General features: G+C 37.1%; 1 non-coding gene across 1 annotated transcript; it reads right to left on the bottom strand.

Annotated features, from left to right (window-relative positions):
* Positions 1-2604: 2604 nt before the first annotated feature.
* Positions 2605-2712, bottom strand: LOC131238220 (small nucleolar RNA R71). The gene has a single exon (XR_009167628.1). It is a non-coding gene; the product is annotated as a small nucleolar RNA R71 (small nucleolar RNA).
* Between the last annotated feature and the right edge of the window lie 5075 nt (positions 2713-7787).

The following is a 7787-nucleotide window of genomic DNA, read 5'->3' as shown; positions in this document are numbered from 1 at the left end:
AATGTTGGTGACCTCAATCGTTGAAACCTTTCGAATATGTTTGCTTCACAATTGCCCTGAGTGCGAGATACATTTTCATGAGTGTTACCCTGAAATGCTTCCAGCATGGCGGTAAATGTAGCATGTTGTTGCCGCATAAATGCAGCTTGTTGTTGCTAGATAAGTGCCGTTATTTTCTTGAATGCTCCAAACGTTGTTGTACCCGCCTGATTGTTTGGGAAGGCCTCACCAGTCGGCACCCTAGATTGTAAGGGCCATAAGGGCATTTTCAAAGGTTCTGCCAAGGGAGATGGGGGGCTATCCCTGGCCTCGGACTCCAAGTCAAGATCCATAAGTCCCGCTGGCAATCCTAGTGTGTAAATGGGGCTCCCATCCTGTAACGGAGTCAGCGCATCAAGGGTCCGCGTATGCTGAGAGAGAAGTTTGGGTGACATGTGTACCTATAAGGGTAAGGCTATTGAGTGTGAAATATTGCATATTTTCCCCTATTTATACCTTTGTTTTATAAACATGATAGTGCTTAATTGATTTAATTATGCATGTTTTCATGTGCGAGGTGATTTTGAGAGCTTAACGTGAAATTTATGCCAAAAAGAAGGTTTATGCTTAAAAGATTACTAAATGAAGATTTGGAGATTTGGAAATTATTAATGAAGAATTCACATGCTAAAGATCCTAGAAAACCAAGTAAGGAATGAAGACAATTAAAGATTTGAAGTGAAAAAAAAAAGGAATCCTGAAATTGTCCTAAAAACAAACATATTCCAAAAATTATCCTGAAAAATAATATTCTGAAACTCTGAGTCTATTTTGATAAACCGCGTAGAGTGCGTAAATTTGAGATGGTTTAAACTTCGAGTTTATTTTAGAAAACTGTGCAGAGTATGTAAATTTGAGGCGATTTTTGGATTTTTCCAACTCTGTGCGAAAGTTAGAGTTCCCCAACTATAAATAAGAGTCCCTAAGATGCTCCAAAGCATCTTCTAGGGTTTAAAAAGGTTTCAAGGAGCATAGCTAAGGGGTGGAGCATCCGTCAAGGAGTTTTTCTTCTTCCCTGGTTTATTTTTTATACTTTGTTTAAGGGATTTGGTTTCAATCATGTCTATGGTTGGCTACACCTCTTAGCTAGAGCTAAGAGGTGAAGCTTATAACATGTTTGGATGTTTATTTTGTTTTGATTCTTGTTCTTATTGAACTTCATTGATTTCTAGTTTGATATTAAGGAAATATTTTCAGTTTTCTATGATTTATTGTGACTCAAATTATAATAGATGTTATGATAACTTTGGATATCTTTTTTTTCTTGTTTTGAGATAGTGAGATTGGTAAATTCTCTTGTTCACCATCGTCTCCTAGGCATGGTAGGATGATGGAATCCCTTCCAATCATCAAAATTCTCCTCCATAAAGAATTAGGTCAATGAAAAGTTCAAATTTGATTTAAATTGCTTTATCTTCTAATTAAATAGGACTTCAATTCCAAATGTGTTCCTTGAACCAAGTAAAGTAGCATCTTGATAGCTACAAGTGGATCCTTGACACCCTAGTTCCCACCTTTAAATTCATAAGTTTTAATCAACATTATTCACCATTACTCTCTATTATTCAGATTTCAATTTAGATCTTTTTAAAGTTCTAGTTCTAGTTATTTTCAGAATACGTACAAGTTTAGTCCCTGTGGATTCGACATCGGTCATACCTGGTTATTACTACATCGCGACCCTACACTTGGGGTTGTGAACAAGTTTTTGGTGCCGTTGCTTGGGACTATAGCTACGTTTTTCTGGAATTAATTGGTTTTAAAATTAGGTTAAGATTATGATTTATTTTTCTACTATGTTTTTATGTTAGGAGTTTTTCTGAAATTATTTTTAGAAACTAACATTGTTTTTTATTTTGTAGGATCTTAACATAGCAACTCTTATTTGGTAATTTTGTTCCAACCCTCTCTTATCTTTTTTTTTTTAGATCTCTTATTTATTTTAGATTTTCTAATTTTCTTTTTAGGTTTAATTGGTTAGTTACTTAAGGGCTGAGAGTGTTTCATGCTCAAGTGAGTTCGTGACAACACCTTCCATCTTTTAAGCGAAGAGGGATTAGTCGAAGGGTTGCCTATCCATCACAGAATTAGACACCACTTGAGATCCTCTTAGTTACTTGAAGTGATGGTTGCGAATCAACCTGAACCTAAACCTCAACCACCTGTTAAGGAAGTTTAAGATGAAAATGAGCTGCATAATGCACCCCCGCCTCGTACTCTACGAGATTATTTACAACTGGGAGGGGTGAGTATACCTTCTTGCATGACATTTCCATTGAATGCAGGAACTGTGGATATTAAATAAGGAGTAATTCAACTCCTCCCTAAGTTTCATGGACTAGAATCTAAAAGTCTATACTTACATATGAAAGAGTTCGATGAAATCATATCTACATTACACTTCCCGAACGTGTCTGATGACATAGTTAGACTGAAATTGTTTCCTTTCTCTTTGAAAGAAAAGGTCAAGTCATAGTTACATTCCTTAAGACCAAGGTCCATTGGCACATAGGCTGAGATGACAAGGGAGTTCCTTAAAAAGTTCTTCCCCTATCATAAAACAAATAACTTATGGAAAGCAATCATGAATTTTGCGCAAAAAGAGGATGAGACCTTCTTCCAATGATGAGAGCAATTTAAAGATCTCATAAATTCATGTCCACAACATGGCTATGAAACATGGCTTATAACAAGCTTTTTCTATGAGGGATTGGCCTCACCCATGCACCAATTTGTGGAGATGATGTGTAATGGGGAATTCATAAGGAAGCCGATGATGTGTAGGATTATTTTGATAAACTTACTGAAAACGCGTAATCATGGGATACCTCTTCAAGAATTACCACTTTTAAGCCTACTCAATCAAAGGAAAGGGGAGGGATTTATGTTCTAAAAGATGAACATGATATAAATGCAAGAGTGGACAAACTCACAAGAAAAGTTGAGGCCATGGAACTTAAGAAGGTAAAACCCGAAAAGACTGCGGAAGTTGTTTGTGATATTTGTGCTTGTAACATACATACAACTGAGAATTGCCCAGCAATTCTTACTTTTCAAGCAATATTGAATGAGTAATCAAATGCCGTAAACAACTACTAAAAACCTTTCAGTGGACCCACCTCAAATATATATAACTCAAGCTGGAGGAACATCCAAACTTCAGTTGGAGGAATGGACAAACAGCTACTCCTCAAGGGATCCTTAACCAAATTTTGAATCAAAGGAAACCTCAAGAGAATCCGGTCTTAAAACATATACAAAACCAAAAGCTTTTTAATGAAGGTATGTTGTAAGCCTTTCAAGACCTTACAAAGGCCATGCACAAGCTTGAAACAAAAAATTCGATTGGGGAGAAAGGGATCCTTCCGGCTCAGCCTCTCTCCAACCCAAAACAGCAATATGAAATCAGTGACCCAAGCTCTTCAAAATAGATGGAGCAGGCTAAGTCTATCACCACTCTTAGGAGTGGGAAGACAATTGACAAATCTATTCCGGTAAGGGCTGAAAAGCCTAAGGACCCGAAAATATTTGAGAGTTATAGACCTAGTAATGCTCCACATGGGTTAGAACCGGAACCTCAAAGTAAGCCGATTTCATCATTCCCTCAACGGATGTGCACCAATACCTCTCTCTAACTCTAGAGGTTCTTCAGCAAGTGAAGGTCAACATCCCTCTATTAGATGTCATTAACCAAATCACTTCATATGCCAAATTTCTGAAAGATTTATACAAGACCAAAAGACGGCAAAACATACAAAAGAAAATCTTTTTGATAGAAAAAGTGAGTATCATCCTCAAGCAAGATGTGCCACAAAAATACAAAGATCCCGATACCCCAACCATCACTTGTGTAATTGGGAACTACCGGATGAGCACGCACTTCTTGACTTAGGGGCGAGCATAAATCCGATCCCTTACTCGGCTTACGAACAATTGGGTCTAGGTGAATTAAAACCCACCCGGACCACATTATAACTTGTCGATCACTCAGTTCGTGTACCGAGAGGGATGATTGAGGATGTGTTGGTTCAAGTTGATAAATTCTACTATCTAATAGATTTTATTATCCTAGATACTCAACCCATTATAGATGTGAGCACTCAAATACCCGTCATTCTTAGTCGCCCATTCCTTACTACATTAAATGCTATCATTAATTATAGGAATGGAATTATGAATTTATCTTTCAGAAATATAACATTGGACCTCAACATCTTTTTCAACATGAACAAATAGTTAGAGGATGATGACGATACCCATGATATCAACATGATCGATTCCTTCATGGAAGATAGAGCAATCCTAACTCTATACTCTAACCCTCTAGAGACATGCTTAGGCCACTCCCCTAATTTAGATGATAACATGATTAGGGAGATGGATGCCTTGCTTGATGCTATGCCTGTACTTGAAGTTAACCAGTGAAAGCCACAATTTGAGAAATTGCCCAAACCAATGTAGCGCCTCTACCGTCTAGCCTCAAGGCACCGAAGTTTGACCTAAAACCTTTGCCCGTTGATCTTAAATATGTTTACTTAGGTCAAGATGAGACATAACCGGTGGTGATTTCATCCCACCTTGATAAGGAACAGGAGAGTATGCTTATTTCTACTCTAATTGAGTATAAAGGAGCCCTTAGATGGTCAATTACGGACCTCAAGGGAATTGACCTTTTGATTTGTACTCATCGCATCTATCTTGAGGATAATGTGAAAACCTCCCGACAACTACAACGTTGACTCAATCCAAACATGAAAGAAGTGGTAAAGGCTGAAGTAATTAAGTTGTTGGATGTGGGTATCATATACCCTATATTCGACAGTCAATGGGTGAGTCCAACTTAGGTAGTTCCTAAGAAGTCTGTAATCACCATCGTAGCCAATGCCGATAATGAAATCATGCCAACTAGAGTTACTACTAGTTGGAGAATGTGCATTGACTACAGGAAGTTGAATATCATCATAAGAAAGGACCACTTTCCTTTACCATTCATTGATCAAATTTTAGAAAGGCTAGCTGGTCACTCTTACTATTGCTTCCTTGACGGATATTCGGGCTACAATCAGATAGAGATAGCCCTTGAAGATCAAGAGAAGACAACATTCACATGTCCCTTTGGTACATTTACTTACCGAAGGATGTCATTTGGACTATGTAATGCCTCGCCACTTTTCAGCGATGCATGTTGAGTATTTTTTCTAACATTGTGGGGCAATATTTAGAGGTTTGCATGGATGACTTCTTTGTCTTTGGTCCATCCTTCAGCGAGTGTTTGAAAAACCTTAAATGTGTGATGAAGCGATGCGAGGAAAAGAATTTGGTTCTGAATTGGGAGAAATGCCATTTCATGGTTCCTAAGGGAATTATGCTTGAATACATAATTTCATCTAAGGGAATTAAGGTAGAAAAGGAAAAAAATTATCTTATCTCTAACCTACCTCCACCTAAGAGCGTACGTGACGTGCGATCCTTCCTAGGATACACTGGATTCTATAGACGATTCATAAAGGACTTTAGTCATCATACGTAGTGATCACTGTCACAATATAAGAAATAGTTCAAAATATCCGACTCGACCCACATTCTCATACTATGGATATTCATTGGCGCGTCTAATGTTAATGTGATTTATGTAAGCATCTCAAGGTGACACAATGACGCGATTGGGGGATTTACGTAACACAATGTGTTCATGGAGCAACTATTTGTGACATACAATCCTGAGAAATGATGTAACACGCATGACGATTTACTTACATCGATTGTGCACCATGCTAACTAACCCATGGAATTACATTCCGACCAAGAGGGTCGTTACCCGTAATGCATTACGTCCAGATAAATATTGAGTCACTAGTCGTGATACCTTTAACACATCACTTGCAGTGATAGAGAATGTAAAGTGAATCATGATTCCCAAAAGGGTAAACAAGTGGTGATGGAAAATTAAACAATCGCAGAGATGAAATCTTAATAATATGAAAACATAGCATATCAACTTAAATTACTGTAAGCTTAAAGGATAAAACCCTCACCTTTCAAGATAAATTGCCTTCCAATTGCTGGGGTGAAAAGGCCGAGCTATACGTCCTAGAGGGGGGGGTTAATAGGACTATGCCAAATTAAAAGATAAATACGAAATTTAAAGAATGATAGCACAATTAAATAAATAAAGAAGCACAAGTAAATAGAAACTTCAAAAATACTAGTCTTGAGAGGTTGATACAAACTTTGTTCTAAGGACAACCTAACACCAAAAACCAAAGGCTTATGGCAGGACAACCTTACTAGAGCATTTGTAAGTATCAAAAACCCAAACCAATAAAGAAGCAAAGGAAATTACAAATAAAATAAACTAAGTTATTACAACATTCCCACAAGCGCATAAAATTAATTACACCATTCACCACAAGTGCTAAAAATAAATTACAACATTCACATACATAGGCACAATCAATCATCCACCACAACACCAGAAATTATAGTGATTCGCTTGTGTGTACACCAACTATTAGAAAATAACCACAAAACTACTCCACTCCTAATATCCTCTCCTTAGGATATTAGCATTCACTATGAAAAAGGTTTTCTAAGGTTCACCTTTAAACCTTCACAATTGTGTCTTTGATTGGACTTACACAATTCCAAAAACCCCACACTTTGAGATTTTCTAGATCACCTTAGACAAACCAAATAGAGATTTTTCTAGCACAACCTCAAAAACCAAAAAGAAAGAATGTATAAAATGTAAATGTACTTCTCTAGAAATTCTCCTTTGAAGAAGCCCGGTAGAACTAATTTAATGTAGACGACGATGTTCAATGTCCAGTCTCATAGATGAAAAGGTTCTAGTTTTAAATGATTTTTTAATTAAATCAACCAGGGCTAGCTTGATTTGATTTTGATCTCAAGAAAGGGAAAATACAAATCCCTTCTTAAAGTAAGATTGGAATAGAGATCTCAAAATCAAAGAACAAAAGCTAATTAAAGAGAATATTAAATGAGCACAATATAACTTAAAAATATCACAAACTTATCTCTCAAAGTCGTGTCTTGATTTTGCTTTAATGAATGAATAAACTCAGAAATTTGTGCTTTATTTATAGGTGAAAATACTGTTCTCTCAACTGGTCTAAGGGTCATTTCGACTGGTTGAAGGACCAACAAAATTTTAAATTTTTTGGCACGATAAGATAAGGCCATTACTCAACTGGTCGAGTGGCCTGCTCGACTGGTCGAGCCCTGCACTTGACTACTCGAGTGGGACCAGAAATGCTTGCTGGACTTTAAGTTGAGCCTACATGACCGGTCGAGCACTGTTCACTCGACTGGTTGAGCAGTTTCTAGGATTGGTCGAGGATCCAATGAAAAATTCTGAAAATTAGCAATAAACCTTGGACTGGTCAAGAAAACTCTTAGACTGGTCGAGCCAGTACTTGGACTAGTCGAGAAAATGACCTATAAACATATGAAATGACCCACAAAGATTATGCAATGAATATGACACTATCTAAGGTCAATCTAGGGTTATCCAAACCTGTTTGTGAGTAGGAACAAATGAAACATCATTCGCTTTCGAATCTTGATATCTTATGATACTTGAAGCTTGAGTTCGATGTCTTGAACTTGAGCTTAAGTCACGCTTGAGTTCTTGAGTCTTTTGCATACGGTAGTTGAACTTCAATCTTGAACTTGAGTTCTTAAATCTTTAGCACTCAGTAGTTGAACTTCAATCTTGAACTTGAGTT

The sequence above is a fragment of the Magnolia sinica genome, chromosome 2, assembly GCF_029962835.1.
Source record: "Magnolia sinica isolate HGM2019 chromosome 2, MsV1, whole genome shotgun sequence".
NCBI classification, from domain to species: Eukaryota; Viridiplantae; Streptophyta; class Magnoliopsida; order Magnoliales; family Magnoliaceae; genus Magnolia; species Magnolia sinica.
Note: the sequence above shows the minus strand (reverse complement) of the source record. Positions and strands in the feature narration are given on the sequence as shown.